Source organism: Heteronotia binoei, chromosome 6 (genome assembly GCF_032191835.1).
Source record: "Heteronotia binoei isolate CCM8104 ecotype False Entrance Well chromosome 6, APGP_CSIRO_Hbin_v1, whole genome shotgun sequence".
NCBI classification, from domain to species: domain Eukaryota; kingdom Metazoa; phylum Chordata; class Lepidosauria; order Squamata; family Gekkonidae; genus Heteronotia; species Heteronotia binoei.
The window spans coordinates 9,890,451-9,907,842 of NC_083228.1; positions in this window are offsets into that span (position 1 = coordinate 9,890,451).

Here is a 17,392-nt window from a genome sequence, read left to right on the forward strand (position 1 = left end):
ATTTGACCGACCTCGGAAGGATGGAAGGCTGAGTCAACCTCGAGCCGGCTACCTGAAAACCCAGCTTCCGCCGAGGATCGAACTCAGGTTGTGAGCAGAGCTTAGGACTGCAGAACTGCAGCTTTACCACTCTGCGCCACTCTCCTGGCCGCCGCCACCATGACTCAGGGCAGACTTCGGCTTTCTTCTCTTCCCTTTTGTGATTTACCTAGATATGCAGAAACACCAACTGGCAGGCAACTTCTATGGCTATCCTGACCAAATGGTCTTCTAAATCATCACACTGTTCCACCATGTGATCCCAGCCGGTTTGCCCTCTGAATCAACAAACGACGTGTATTTCAGCTCGCTGCACCTGATCCCCCTCGTCTGAAGAAGTGTGCTTTTAGCACACGAAAGCGTACGTTCTAAATAAAACTTTGTTGGTCTTAAAGGTGCACTTTGACTCCTGCTTTGTTCAGCTTCCCTAACACCATGCAGAACAAAGGCCACAAGGGGGGGGGGGCAGGGAAGCAGGGTTAGCTTGTGGAACTTAACACAGCTTACAGTGCTGAGAGCCCAAGACCACCAAACCAGGTGCCTTCTGCCCTCCCCCCCCAAAAAAAATACATCCGGCTGAGGGCCCCACCAAACATGAAACCCTAGCTACGGCCCTGGCTCCATTCCTTTTCAGCACAAGCCCCGATTTAGATTCCCCGGATAAACCCAAGAACTACTGTAAATTAAAGCACCAAGTTGTTATCGTTAGCAAAGCCTTGCTATCGATCGCCGGCTCTCTTCGCCCCCTTTTGCCATCCCTTGTATGTTAGCATGAATGGAGGCAAAATAATTGCTTGCCCACTTAATTACTTTTGCTAGCAATTAATCTCGAGCACCAAAACATACAAAAGAGACAAGGGAGATTAATTGGATGCTGAGTTTGTTGGGTGTCAGATTTTAAGACCGTACTTAGCGCCTTCTGGCTTCTAAACAAGACAGAACTGTTGAACAAAGGGACGTATGACTTACTTTTATTGCTCTCCGGGTCCCTCGGGGAATGCTATTGTAACGGCCCCGAGAAGAGGCAAAACGTGGACGTAGATTATCATCGTATTAAATCGGCGTGCTTAGAGCATAATTGTGGCATGCATCGCTTCCAAGACCACAGGCCCCTCTGTCTGCTCAAAGGTTTCGAGACGGCAGCAAGCCTGGCAGACACAGACTTGCCAACTTCCAGGGGTGACAACAGGAGAGCTGTCACTACAAAATGAGCAAACCACAAGCCAGCAGGTTATAGTGACATAAAATAACTGAGAGACTTAGACAAATGCAACTACACTGTTTATACCTATATACAATGCACATGCAACAATTCCATCATTTTACATACAAATCTCCCAGAATCTCCAGGGATCTTCCCCATAAAACAATCAAGCACAACACATTTCCACGGGACCAGGACGCTGACTTTCGTTCCCTGTTTCACATAGCTTCTTCCAGCTTGGGGTTTTAATAGAGTTTCATTCATATATGCTTGGTTTCAGAATATACAAACTCATCCCTCATTGGCAACAAATATATCTTCCTTTAATATTTGGCTATAATTGTTTCGAAAATTTACACTCATTCCTCTCACACAGGTGATGTTTATTTCTTCCTTTACCCACTGTGATGACCTATATACAATGCACATGCAACAATTCCATCATTTTACATACAAATCTCCCAGAATCTCCAGGGATCTTCCCCATAAAACAATCAAGCACAACACATTTCCACGGGACCAGGACGCTGACTTTTGTTCCCTGTTTCACATAGCTTCTTCCAGCTTGGGGTTTTAATAGAGTTTCATTCTTATATGCTTGGTTTCAGAATATACAAACTCATCCCTCATTGGCAACAAATATATCTTCCTTTAATATTTGGCTATAATTGTTTCGAAAATTTACACTCATTCCTCTCACACAGGTGATGTTTATTTCTTCCTTTACCCACTGTGATGACGAAGCTTCCGAAATAGTTTTTGTTACACTGGCACTACGCTCAGTCTCGGTTCTTTTTGGCTCAAGGCGCTCAACCAGTATGGAAATTTGTTGTGCTTGATTGTTTTGATTATCAGGGAGATTCCTGGAGATTTGTATGCACATTGATGGAATTACTACATATGCACTGTAAAGGTAAAAGGTAAAGGTAGTCCCCTGTTCAAGCACCAGTCGTTTCTGACTCTGGGATGACATTGCATCATGACGTTTTTATGGCAAACTTTGTACGGGGTGGTTTGCCATTGCCTTCCCCAGTCATCTACACTTCCCCCCCAGCAAGCTGGGGACTCTTTTTACCAACCTCAGAAGGATGGAAGGCTGAGTCAACCTTGAGCCGGCTACCTGGACGCAGCTTCCGCCAGGATCAAACTCAGGTCATGAGCAGAGCTTAGGACTGCAGTACTGCAGCTTTACCACTTTGCGCCATGGGGCTGCATTGCACTTTATGTGCATCGTATATACAGTAGGTATAAACAGTATGGTCACATTTGTATAAGTTTCTTGGTTATTTCATGTTACTATAACCTGTTGGTTGTTGTTTGCTCAACTTCCAGGTGGGGCCTGTGGATCTCCTGTAATCACCGCTGGCCAGCAGCTGTTCTCGAGTATCTCAGTTGAAGGTCTTTCATTGCACCCTAATGCCTGCTCCTCTCTAATGACCAGAGACCCTCTGCAAGCAGAGGTGGACACATTACCACAGAGACATGGTGGTACATAAAAGAACACATAGGAAGTTGGAATAGGGTTGCCAAGTCTAATTCATAAAATATCTGAGGACTTCGGGGGCAGAGCCGGGAGGCTTTGGGGCGGGGCCAGGAGACTTTTGGGGTGGAGCCAGGTTTTCCCATTTCCAAAATAAATACATAAAAATATAGCAGTGCAGTTCACCTGAACAGTCATCATTTCCTTATCCCCAATAGCTGTGCTTCTAGTAAATGAAAGTGAACACACACAAAGCAGCCAAAATCCACAGAGTTTGCAAGCACACATTTTTGTGATCTCACTGGGGCTTTACTCACAGGAACTGCTGTTCCTCAGGCTAACACCTGGGACCTTCTGCCTGCCAAGTAGATGCTCTGCTCGCTACTGAGCCATGGTCCCTCCCCAACACACAAACAAAGTGGCCTTATTTTGTGTCAGACCCACTGGTCCCTCAAAGTCAGTATTGTCTATTCCAGGGGCGTCAAACATATGGCTGCAGGCTGGATCCATCCCCTGCAGGGCTCCTATCAGGCCAGTGAGCACTTGGCTGTCTGCTGCTTCATGTTCCTTGTTCCTGTTTCCAGCACCAGAGCTGGCTTTTGCCTGAGGTGGGAGGGGGAAGTAGGGTGGCCAGGTCCAATTCAAGAAATATCTGGGGACTTTGGGGGTGGAGCCAGGAGACGTTGGGGGTGGAGCCAGGAGCCAGGTTGTGACAAGCATCATTGAACTCCAAAGGGAGATCTGGCCATCACATTTAAAGGGACCGCACACCTTTTTAAATGCCTTCCCTCCACTGGAAATAATGAAGCATAGGGGCACCTTCTTTGGGTGCTCAAAGAATTAGACCCCCTGGTCCAATCCTTTTGAAACTTGGCAGATGTTTTGAGGAGAGGCACCGGATGCTATGCTGAAAATTTGGTGCCTCTACCTCAAAAAACCATTGAACATTATACACATCACTGCAATAACTGACCAAGTTTTCACTTTTCAGAAGCCTGGGTGTGCAATTCAGTATAAGCAGAAGAAAATCCAAACATCATTGAGGAAGATGTTTGCCGGCTGTGATGCCTGCTTGCCGGCTGTGATGTCCAGCTCCTCTCCAGAGAGCCCCCTGCCTCAGCCCCTGAAGCAGATTGTTTGATCCATTTTTAAAGGACAGACTTGCTTTGTCATCCTTTCCCCCCCGCCCACCCCAAATCTGAGAATGCTTAATCTCAAGTGGAACTGGTTGTACTTACAATTGTGCACTCATGCTGAGCCCCATGTTGTGATGCAGAAAAGTCGTTGTAGGGAATGGGGGCGGAAGGGAAGCTAGCACCCTCTGGTGGACGCTTGTGTAGAAGAACGTTCTGAATGAAGGCATTTCTTGAAGGGCAGCCCGCTGACACAATCAGAATCATGATTTGCCACAGTATCAGAAGAGTGGGTGTATCTTAGTGAACAGGAACGATTGGCTTGGTTTATCCCAGTTTCTGAAGTCTTAGCTGTGGATGCCACAGAGTTTGTTAAAACCGGACCTGTTTGCAGGTCCTGCCCAAGATTTAGAGGTACATGGTAGCTGTGGGGGAGGGGCTGGGGGTGGGGGGAAGCTTGTAAAACTGGGGAATCACCCGCTGGGACCTGGGGATTGGGAAGCCTAGCATATGCCCCATCCCAGCCAAAAGCAACCCAATGCAAGAAAGGAGAGCCCTGGGCGAGTGAGGCCTACTTGGGCTGGCTAGAGATCCAGCCCTCTCAAGCAGGCCTCGCTCGCCTGGGGCTCTCCTGAGCGCCCCCCCCCCACCAAGTCAAAGGTCCAGCAAGCCACCCGCTGCCCAAAATCACATAAGAAGTGGAGAAAGGGTGTGCGGGCTTCTCCAGAAGTTAATGAGGGTGTAGGGTTGCCAAGTCCAATTCAAGAAATATCTGGGGACTTTGAGGGTGGAGCCAGGAGACTTTGGGGGGTGGAGCCAGGAGACATTGGGGGAGGAGCCAGGAACAAGGGTGTGACAAGCATAATTGAACTCCAAAGGGAGTTCTGGCCATCACATTTCAAGGGACTGAACACTTTTTAAATGCCTTCCTTCCACAGGAAATAATGAAGGATATGGGGACCTTCTTTTGGGGCACATAGAATTGGACCCCCTTGTCCAATCTTTTTGAAACTTGGAGGGTATTTTGGGGAGAGGCATCAGATGCTACGCTGCAAATGTGGGCTTTCCAGCTCAAAAAACAGCTCCCCCAGAGCCCCAGATACCCACGGATCCATTCTCCATTATTTCCTATGGGAATATGTGTCCATAGGGAATAATAAAGTTCCCAGCAGATATTTCCTTCCCCTCCCCCCGCTTTCTGATGACCTTGAAGTGGGGGGAGGGCCTCCAACCCGGGGGATCCCCTGCCCCCACCTGGGGATTGGCAACCTTATGAGGGGGTGTGGCAAAGTCCCTGGGGGCTGGTTGGCTGCCCCCTCTCCTAATCCAGGATTGTTATGCAGCTGCACCTGCTATTCAATGGACAAGGTAGGTGGGGAGGAGGAGGGGGAACCCTCAGAAAGGCTCAGCAGCTGCGTTCCTGTGACCTCCTGCTGAATCCGAGGCCTGGCTAGAATAAAACTTTGTTGGTCTCAAAGATGCCATTGGATTTGAACTTTGTCTTCACCTCTCTGTGTTAACTCTTTTATCGGGATGCTGATTTGCTGCTATCCACAGGTCTCACCAACTGCTTCAATCCAACCTTAGCTACATTTATCGCTCGGTTACTTACGCATCCTGACTCTCGCTAGCCCTTCCTGGCAACTGCTCTCCCCACCAGGGCTGGATTAGCAATTAGGCCAAGTAGGCACTCACCTATGGGCCCCCATACCTTCCCCCCCCCCCCGCTTGCAGCCCTCCCAGCCTGCACGCACAGCCAGCAACTGAGCCACTTTTTGCCCAACTTGCCTGGTGCGGCTGCTGCTGGCGTTGTCTCCAAGTTTGCCTCTCTCTGCCTCTCCCCCGCAGCTTTTGAGAAGGGGTTTTTGAGAAGGGGCCTGCAAGCTGCAGCAGGGCCTGCGGGTGGCGGGGCGGGTGCTCCATCTATGAAATAATTTGCAAGGGGATCCCGAGATTTCGAACGCCTAGGGGCCTCCATAGGATTTAATCGGGCACTGCTCCCCACCCTCTCTCTACCTATATGTAAGGATTGAGGAAGTCAGTTTGAAAGTATCTGAAGAGGTCCATCAGTGGCTATTAGCCACAGTGTGTGTGTATGTATAAAATATTTTGGCCACTGTGTGACACAGAGTGTTGGACTGGATGGGCCGCTGGCCTGATCCAACATGGCTTCTCTTATGTTCTTATGGAACACTGTTGGTCTTAAACTTTGTTCGGTTGTTTCCAGGGCTTTTTTTTGTAGCAGGAGCTCATTTGCATTTTAGGCCACACCCCATTGGTGTAGTCAATCCTCCTGGAGCCTACAGCAAGCCCTGTAAGAAGAGCCCTGAAAGCTTTTGAAGGATTGGCTACATCAGGGGTGCGTGGCCTAAGATGCAAAGGAGGTCCTGCTACACAAAAAAGCCCCGGTTGCTTCAAGCCAACATGGCTACCAATCTGAATCTATCTGATTCTTTAGGGTTGCCAGGGCTTTTTTTTTTTTGTAGCAGGAACACCTTTGCATATTAGGTTACACCACCACCCCTGATGTAACCAATCCTCCTGGAGCTTACAGTAGGCCCTGTAAAAAGAGCCCTGTAAGCTCTTGGGGGATTGGCTGCATCAGGGGAGTGTAGCCTAATATGCAAAGGAGCTCCTGCTACAAAAAAAGCCTTAAGGGTTGCTATGTAAGTAGGGTGTGTGGTATCTTAATAAACCAGAGAAGGCAGGGTACCTGTGCCAGGGGGCACAGACCCTGTGTGTTCTTTATAGGGTGAGCACACCTAGTAGCTCTCCGAATTCAGAAGAAGGAGAAGGAGAAGAAGAAGATGATGATATTGGATTTATATCCTGCCCTATACTCTGAATCTCAGAGTGGCTCACAATCGCCTTTACCTCCCCCCCCCACAACAGACACCCTGTGAGGTGGGTGGGGCTGAGAGGGCTCTCCCAGCAGCTGCCCTTTCAAGGACAACGCCTACGAAAGCTATGGCTGACCCAAGGCCGTTCCAGCAGCTGCAAGTGGAGGAGGGGGGAATCAAACCCGGCTCTCCCAGATAAGAGTCTGCGCACTTAAGCACGACACCAAACTGGCAACAAGACCCATCTCCAATGTAAATCAGGATTACATAGTAAGGAACTTGTGGTTAAAGCCACTTTTCTCCACAGATGCTGCCATCTGCTAACATCTATCACAACCGTTAGACACCTGTGCTTTCAGAGCTGCTGGGCACCCATCTGCCCAAACTGCGGTGATTAGTGTTCAAAGTGTTTCATGGGGCTGTGCTGACTTCAAGATAGCCAGGGAGGAGAGGAGAGCAGATCGCATAGGGATGCGGGGATGTGGGGAGGGAGATGCCAGGAAAGAGCTGCTGTGTTTTGGCTCATGAACGACGTCACGATCGTTCGTGATCGAAGATGCGGACCGGCAGTTGAACGCAGACAACTTGAGGCGAGGAGGCTGCCTTAATTAATGATCTCCACAATCGTGCCAATTGACTTGGCTTCAGTGGTTCGGTGCTACTCATACTGTAAAGCCTACAATGCTTTCTTAATCACTGATATTACCATCTGTAAAATATTGATCTTGGTTGATCTTGGTTTCATTCTGGTGTAAAGTGCTTTCTGGGGAATTAACAGGCAGAGTTTCAGGAGGCTGAGGAGTGCATAGAACAGAAGCTGTGCAAGCTAGAGACTCCAAACTTTCAGAAGATCTCCAGCTGACTCTCCTCTACCTGCTCTCCACAATTGGTGAGGATTGGTTTTATGCAGTCCATGTTACAATCACCCAAAGAAGGTGCCCCCATCCTCCACCATTTCCAATGGCGGGGGAAAGGAACAGCCAAAAAAGCAAGGGCAATAGAAGCCCAGCAGAAACGAATCAAAGTCCCAGAGAACCTCTGCAGAAGAAACTTGAAGGGGGGCTTTTTTTCAAGCCCAGCAGAACCAGTGCAGTGTGTCCAATAATAAGGAGGGGCAAAATGGCAGTGCAGACCCATGGCAGTGCAGACCCAACAGAACTAAGATCAAACCAGAGAATTTCTGCAGGAGAAATGGAAGGTGGGGTGATTTTTGCAAGCCCAGCAGAACCACTGCAATGTACTGGTGCCCACCAGAACCTAGTGCCATTGTGGCAATGCCAGCTCAACAGGACTGATGTCAAGCACAAAATCACAATCCAAGTGAGGGCAGTTGCAAGCCCAACAGAACCAGTGCAATGTACTAGTGCCCAGCAGAGCCCAGTGACAATGCAACAATGCCAGCTCAGTTACAATCCTAGCAGAGGGCATTTTTGCAAGTCCAGCAGAAACAGTGCAATCACTGAGTGCCCCGCAGAACCCAGCGCCAATGTGGCGATGCCAGCTCAACAGGACCACAAACCGGCCAAAATGAATAATGAGTTGATGAGCCAGTTTTTGCCCATCCTTAGCTGTAAAGATGATCCTACTATGTCATTTCTGCATTGTTTAATGTGTCATGATAATGCTGATGCTTTCAGATTTCTACAATCCAAATCCCGTTATATAGTTTACTGGTTATCTCATGCTGTTGATTGTATTGATTTGCACTCTGCCATCCTCCCTGAGCCTCCGTGAAAAATGCAGACTGTAAACAATGTAATAATAATGCCTGTTATCCTTTTGAGGGGTTGTTTCTGTTTTGCAATCCACATGCGTGCTTTCCCCCGCATCTTTGACTCTAAGGCTGCTGACTCCCACCTGGAAGTTCCTGGAGATTTGGGGTGTGGGGCCTGTGGAGGTTAGGGAGGGATTTCACCTAGGATCTGTGGTATATTGTAGAATCTGCCCTTTGAGGCTGCAATTTTTCAAAGGGAACTGATCTCTATAGGCAGGAGATGAGTTGCAGTTCCAAGAGAACTCCAAGCCACACCTAGAAAATGGCAATTCTACAATCCACGAAGTACAGCAGTCGGGTTAGAACGATCCCTATTAGTGTTATGCAAGAATCTTATATTTGTTATTGTATTGGGATTTATTTTTGTATTAATTATTAATCATTTAATATTTATCACGTCGCATGAGGTCTCTTTTCATGTTTTTAGAAAATTTGTGGAATATCCCCTGTTGAATGCAAGAACTGGAAACAGGCAGGGCAGAAGTCGACGACCTGTCCAGGGGTTTTCAAGCAACATTTGGAAATTCATATTTCATTGATGGAAATTTCACCGAAGAAATTACTATGGGTGTTTTCGCACTTACCTTTTACTGGCGCGACGACCCTCCTCACGCCGGCGGATCTGCAGTGATTTCGCACTAGAAGCGCCGGCGCAGCCCATTGCGCCGGCTACTTCCGTCGCTAAGCCAGCGCAAACGGAAACCGCCAAGAAGCAGGAAAACGTTTGCGCTGGCTTAGCGACGGAAGTAGCCGGCGCAATGGGCTGCGCCGGCGCTTCTAGTGCGAAATCACTGCAGATCCGCCGGCGTGAGGAGGGTCGTCGCGCCAGTAAAACGTAAGTGCGAAAACACCCTATGTGAAGAAGACATTCTCATGTTGGACTTTTTCCATATGTATCTACTCTAAGGACTTTATTAGGGACATATTTTTTTTGTGTTTATGGTTAATAAAACAATTGTTAGTTAACTGTCACTATAACCTTGTGGTTGTGTTTTTGATTATCTCCACAGTGACTTCTCTCAGTGCTACACTTCTAGAAAATGGCAGTCCTATAATCCAGGAAGTACAGCAGTCGGGTTAGAACGGATAAAAGGAAGTACTTCTTCACCCAAAGGTTGATTAACACATGGAATTCACTGCCACAGGAGTTGGTGGCGGCTACAAGCATAGCCAGCTTCAAGAGGGGATTGGATAAGCATGTGGAGCAGAGGTCCATCGGTGGCTATTAGCCACAGCATATTGTTGGAACTCTCTGTCTGGGGCAAGTGATGCTCTGTATTCTTGGTGCTTGGAAGGGGCACAGTGGGAGGGCTTCTAGTGTCCTGGCCCCACTGGTGGACCTCCTGATGGCACCTGGGTTTTTTGGCCACTGTGTGACACAGAGTGTTGGACTGGATGGGCCATTGGCCTGATCCAACATGACTTCTCTTATGTTCTTAGCTACGGAGATTTCCATGGTGTCTATAGCAGTCAGAAAAATTAGCATCTCTCCCATAGTGCAAGACCCTCTCACTTCCGATTGAATCTCCGCTAGATCAAGCCTTGATCTGGGATGGTGGGGAGTGATTTAGGACTTGATTGTACCCCCCTCTTTAATGAAAATTATGGACTGGCTGCAGAACCTCAAATGAGCCCCATGGAAGCCTGGGATGAGACCTCTCTCGGCATGCAGGGAAGCTGAGGACATCATTCCTTTTAAAAAAAACCCGGCACTTTGAGCTGTTAATAACACCAGGCCTTTTGAGGGTGTTAAATTCCGGCAGTCGTTGCTAAGCTGTTAGTGAGACTGTAGCGATAAGATCATTCAGTAGCTGCTCCAATTTTGTGATCAGAAAAGGAAAAGAACCAACAGTGGGTAGGAAATGCTGTTTTCTTAAATCCTTGGGAAAGGGAATTTTCCACCTCTTATATCGCAGAGGCACTCTTGAAATCAGACTTCTTGAAGCAGGAGCCGCATTTAAGCTGACCGTACTTTTCGCTCGCAAAATAACTCCACTCCCCCCCCTGGGCTTTTTTTTGGTAGAAAAAGCCCAGTACAAATTCATTTACATATTAAGCCACACCCCCGAGGTCACCATTGTTCCACACAGGGGTCTTTTTTGGTAGAAAAAGCCCAGCAGGAACTCATTTGCAGATTAGGCCACACACCCTGATGCCAAGCCAGCTGGAACAGTGTTCCTGTATTTTCCTGCTCAGAGTTTTTTTTTTTAAGCCCTGATTCCCCCAATGTAAAATGCAAAAATCTCAAGAATCTCAAATGCAAGAATCTCAACTTGTAAAACCATGTAAAATGCAAGAATCTCAAATGCAAGAATCTCAACTTGTAAAATGATATAAAATGCAAGAATCTCAAGAACGACGTTCCTGTGCGTTCCTACTAAAAACAAAAAACCTGACTCCCTTCATGCAAAGTGCAAGAATCTCAAGAATATCAAATGCAAAAATCTCAACTTGTAAAACCATGTAAAATGCAAGAATCTCAAGAATTAGAAATGCAAAAATCTCAAGCTGCCCTGAACCTGTTAGGGGAGGGTGGGATATAAATGCAATGCAATAAAATAAACTCTGTCAACACTATTCAAGTCCATATGTCCCCCCCGCCCCCTGTTTAGCAGATGTGCAGCTTTACTGAGCAACACAGTATATTCTGCGGCTGTTTCTCTCAGAATGCAAAAGCAAACACAAAGCTGCCTTCTTGTAGCACTTTAGAGAACGACACAATTTCTGAGGTGTGGGCTTTCAAGAGTCAAAGCTCTTCATTTTCTTCATGGTCAAAGCTCTTCATAGTCACAGACATGATAGACAACAACCCGGAATTTTCCACTAAATAGTTGGATTTTACAGTAATATCAAAATGTTTGTAGACTTTAAAGGTAATATCTATGTACTACTTTTTGAGTACTTGCAGGTATAATGAATTATACTTTTTCTTTTGCTTTCTTGATGTAGTAATAACTGTAATCTATTCTTTTACTTTCTGTACCTTATCCCCGATCCTTCCCCCAGTTCCCCAACCTTCCCTGTAAAAACTTAATAAAACTTGTTTTTTTTTAAAAAAAGAGTCAAAGCGCCCTTCATCAGAGAACAGGCTCCTCCTGATGAATGAAGCTTTGACTCTCGAACGCTTCCACCTCAAAAATTCAGCTTATTTTTTGACAAGGTTATATCTCGAAAATTTGAGTCCAGAAGCATCTTAGCGGCCAACCTGATTTTCGAAGTATACGCTTTTGAGAGTCAACGCTCTCTTTGTCAGATGCAATTAGGAGCAGGCAAAGGGAGTTTTCACTGTTGAAAGCTCACACCTCGGAAATCATAGAATCATAGAGTTGGGACCTCCAGGGTCATCTAATCCAACCCCCTGCACAACGCAGGAAACTCACAGCTACGTCCCCCTAAATTAACATGATCTTCACTGCTGTCAGATGGCCATATAGCCTCTGTTTAATAACCTCCAAGGAAGGAGAGCCCACCGCCTCCTGAGGAAGCCTGTTCCACTGAGGAACCACTCTAATGGTCAGAAAGTTCTTCCTAATGTTGAGCTGGAAACTCTTCTGATTTAATTTCAACCCATTGGTTCTTATCCTAACTTCTGGGGCCACAGAAAACAATTCTACACCATCCTCTAGATGGCAGCCCTTCAAGTTCTTGAAGATGGTGATCCTATCACCTCTCAGCAGCCTTCTCTCCAGGCTAAACATGCCCAGCTCCTTCAACCTTTCTTCATAAGACTTGGTCTCCAGACCCCTCACCATCTTCTTCGCCCTCCTCTGGACCCGTTCCAGCTTGTCTATATCCTTCTTAAAATGTGGTGCCCAAAACTGAACACAAGACTCCAGGTGAGGTCTTAGCAGAGCAGAGTAAATTGATACCATCACTTCACGTGATCTGGACACTAGACTTCTGTTGATACAGCCCAAAATTGCATTTGCCTCATGTTCTCTAAGGTGCACTGGATTCAAATCCAGCTCCACTTACTGCATGGGTATGCTCTGAAACCACCTGCGTAGTGTTGTCTTTCTCATGCACTTCAATCTATTTCTTCTGCATGGCATTTCAGAAGATCGGAGGGGGGGGGAGTGTTTTTTTCCAGCTCCTCTGCCAAAGGGGAGGCAAAAGCGCTCAGAGAAAATAATTTCCCCACGAATATTAACTCAGTTGTTTCGAATGAACTTCCAGTATATTTTTTTGTGTTTCAAACAATTTTATTAGTAACATATGGTAATATATTCAATTTCTTACATCATTAATAACTACTTTTTTTCTCTATCCCATATATTACCTTCTAACCACCCCTCCCCCTGTTACTTGACCCTCGCTGGTGTACTATACTTAAAATATTAATATTAAAGTTACCCTTAATTAATAAGAACCAAAATTCACATCCTCCTCCCTCTTATACTTAGTCATTATCAAAGATTGACCAGTGTTCTTTTATTTTCAACTCTTTTTCTACGTATCTTCTGAATTTTTCCCACTCCATCTTAAAGACTTCTAAATCATAGTCTCTTAAGGTTCTTGTTAACTTGTCCATTTCATAACTTTTACAATCCAATCCCATTTCTCTGGTATTTTTTCTTGCTTCCACAACTGTGCATACAATGTCTGAACTGCCAGTAGATTTTGCATCCAGGGTCAGCGTTATTTATGCAGTAAGTCTCTGATTCCCCCCATCCCCGAGACTTGCTTGAGCGGATCTCTGTGGCATGGGCAACCCGGAATTGCAGGAGCCAGGAAAAAGTTTCCGCATTCTGAGTTTTAAAGAACATAAAATTGCAGTATAATGTCATGAAGAATCTGTTATTGCAGGACTCAACAACTCCCAGGTGCCTGGGGACTAGAAATTCCATTCTGGTATCTAGTCCCCCCCTTTTTGGGGGGCTGTCAAGTCATAGCAGACAAGAAGAAGAAGAAGAAGAAGAAGAAGAAGAAGAAGATATTGGATTTATACCCCACCCTTCACTCTGAATCTCAGCGGCTTGCAATCTCCTTTACCTTCCTCCCCCACAACTGACACCCTGTGAGGTAGGTGGGGCTGAGAGAGCTCCAACAGAAACTGCTCTTGAGAGGAACAGCTCTGCAAGAGCTTGTGGCCGACTCAAGGTCACATCAGCAGGCGCATATGGAGGAATGGGGATTCAAACCAGGGTCTCCCAGAGAAGGGTCCACACATTTAACCACTGCACCAATCTTGGCAAACCCTGTGGGGTTTTCAAGGCAAAAGACAAACAGAGGTGGTTTGCTATTGCCCGCCTCCTCATCGCAACCCAGGTCTTCTTTGGAGGTCTCCAATCAAAATGCTAGCCTAGTTGGACCCTGCTTAGCTTTGGAGAGCTGATGTGATCAGGCTAGTCTGGGCTACCCAAGTCAGGCCACTGTGTGATGCAGAGTGTTGGACTGGATGGGCCATTGGCCTGATCCAACATGGCTTCTCTTATGTTCTTATGTGACACAGAGTGTTGGACTGGATGGGCCATTGGCCTGATCCAACAGGGCTTCTCTTATGTTCTTATGTGACACAGAGTGTTGGACTGGATGGGACATTGGCCTGATCCAACAGGGCTTCTCTTATGTTCTTATGTGACACAGAGTGTTGGACTGGATGGGCCATTGGCCTGATCCAACATGGCTTCTCTTATGTTCTTATGTGACACAGAGTGTTGGACTGGATGGGACATTGGCCTGATCCAACAGGGCTTCTCTTATGTTCTTATGTGACACAGAGTGTAGCACTGGATGGGCCATTGGACTGATCCAACATGGCTTCTCTTATGTTCTTATGTGACACAGAGTGTTGGACTGGATGGGCCACTGGCCTGATCCAACATGGCTTCTCTTATGTTCTTATGTAACACAGAGTGTTGGACTGGATGGCCTGATCCAACATGGCTTCTCTTACGTGCTTACGGATCTAGTACTTTAGCAGTCAATTCTTGGTGATTCTCAGCAGAAATACCAATACTGTGTACAGTTCTGGTCACCACACCTCCAAAAAGATATTGTAGCACCAGAAAAGGGTAACTGAAATGATGAAGAGGATAAAAGAGATTAGGGATTTTTCTTTTAGCACGGATGCAGTGAAAACCATACTTCTTGTTTGATTCTTTGCTTGATCAGGACTTAGCTCAATGATTTTATAACATCACTAGAGCAGAGTGATAACGTTTTTATTATTGTTCTTCGGGGCCGTTTTGTAGAAAAAGAGGTGCTGGAGCTCATCCAGGGATTGTTATGCAGCTGCAATACTATTCAATGGACAAGGAGGTGGAACTCTCAGAAGGAGGAGGTGGAGCTCTTAGAAAGGTACAGGAGCTGCACTTCTGTGAGCTCCCACTGAATCTGAGGCCTGTTCTTCATCAGTATTTTCTCCAGGTGTCTGTCTATATCATATGTTCATTATTGACTACATGGAATTTGTTGTCCTACAAATTCTGTGAATTTTTCTTCACTTGAGTCTATGTGTCAGTAACGCAAACGGTATTGTTGCGATTGCTGTAATTTGAAGCGTTTCTTCAGCAGAAATATCAATACTGTGTACAGTTCTGGTCACCGCACTTCAAAAAGGATATTGTAGCATTGGAAAAGAGCAACTAAAATGATTAAGAGGATAAATAAACCCTTCCCCATGAAGAAATGTTAAAGAGGTTAGGGTTATTTAGCATGGAGAAATGACAGTGATGCAACATGATAAGGAAAAGGAAAGGTCCCCTGTGCAAGCACCAGTCGTTTCCAACTCTGGGGTGACGTTGCTTTCACGTTTTCACGGCAGTCTTTTTACGAGGTGGTTTGCCATTGCCTTCCCCAGTCATCTATACTTTCCCTCCAGCAAGCTGGGTACTCCTTTTACCGACCTTGGAAGGCTGAGTCAACCTCAAGCCGGCTACTTGAAAACCCAGCTTCCACTGGGGATCGAACTCAGGTCGTGAGCAGAGCTTAGGACTGCAGTACTGCAGCTCTACCACTCTGCGCCATGGGGCTCTTAACATGATAAGAAGTTTCCATAATTATGCATGGGATATAGCAGGTAGAGAGAGAAGCATTTTTATCACTTTCTCACAATACAAGAACTCATGGGCACTCAATGAAATCCATAAGGAGTAGAACAGAGAAAAAGGAGGTACTTTTTCACCCAAAGAGTAGTTACCATGTGGAATTCACTGCTACAGGAAGTGGTGGCAGCTATAAGCATAGACAATTTCAAGAGGGAATTGGATAAATATATAGAATAGAGGTCCATCAGTGGCTATTAGCCACAAGGTATAGATGGAACACTCTTATCTATGGCAGTGATGCTCTGTATTCTTGGTGCTTGGGGAGCAACAGTAGGAGGGCTTCTGAAGTTCTGGCCTTGCTAGTGGACGTCCTGATGGCACCTGGGGTTTTTTTTGGGCCACCATGTGACATAGAGAGCTGGACTGGATGGGCCATTGGCCTGATCCAACACGACTTCTCTCACATTCTTAAAGCATCCTTTGGTGAGAGACAGAGGCCCGCTTTTATTGGGATGACAAAGGTCACCCCATATTTACTTGTACGTTGTAGCTTAAAGCTTTTAAAGATATTATAGGAAACTGCAAAAAGTTCAGGGATGAAGTATGCACGCATCTTGTCTACTGTCAGACACTTTGGGATTTCCTTTGGAGAAGCCTCCAATGCAATGAGAAACATTTGTAGTGTCGAGTGCCAAACTGGCTGTTCCAAGCATAGCTTGTGCAATGAGTAAGACTGTTATACTCAAGGCTGCTTATGCTTTAGAAGAAAACTCCATGCCAAGAGACTGGTCGTGGTTAGAACACTGGACTAGTAGGGTCTGATGGATCCCTTCTTGTGTCCCTTACCAGGTGACCTCTGTCACATCACTCTCTCTCAGTCTGCATCACATGGCTGTTCTGAACATAGAAGAAGAAGATATTGGATTTATAGCTCACTCTGTACTCTGAATCTCAGAGTCTCAGAGCGGTCACAATCTCCTATCTCTTCTCCCCCCACAACAGACACCCTGTGAGGTGGGTGGGGCTGAGAGAGCTCTCACAGCAGCTGCCCTTTCAAGGACAACTCCTACAGGTTAATTCAAAATGGATGTTCTCGCGGCAAGAAGCATTCTTGGCATCTTTAGGGTGGGATCAAAACGAACCAAAGAATTAGGTGAGAAGCTGACATCTCGGTTAGCTGCACAAGTGATACGTGTCAGCTCTGGAACAGTGGCACCTTCTACGACCAACTAAGTTTTATTCTGGGTACAAGCTTTTAGGTGCGCACATGCTAATTCAGATATTTATTTGTTTGTTTGTTTTCAATTTATAGCCCGCCCTTTTCCAAATAGGCTCTGAGTGGGTAGCAACAGTCAATAATACAAGGTTAAAATCAGATACATATAACAAAACAATATACAATCTAAAAGCTACACACACACACACACACACACACACACACACACACATATATATATATATATATATATATATATATATATATCTCCAGATTTCTATTTTGTTGTATGTCCTTCCAGCTAGACCACCTGTCGGCCTTAGGAGAGCACTCAAGAAGTTTGCAGATTTTTGTCAAGAGGAAGAACTAGAAAATAATAACAAAAAAACACTAATTCAGATACACACAGCTGGAATAAAACTTTGTTGGTCTTAAAAGATGCCCCCCTGCACTCAAACTTTGTCCTGCTGCTTCAGACCAATATGGCTGCCCACCCGAATCTACTTATCTCCTTCGTTTGCATAAAATTGCTTCTGCTAACCTTGACACGGGTGGCAAAGGTCGTTGTGGGGCACTGAAGTCCTTCCTCATAGACGTTTTGCTCAACAGGTACTGCTTACATATTTAAAGCCAGGGGGACTAGAAACCAATACGATTTTGGGGTAGAAAGTTTCAAAGCCGTATCCCATGAAGGGAGCTTTGATTCTTTGTAGCTAA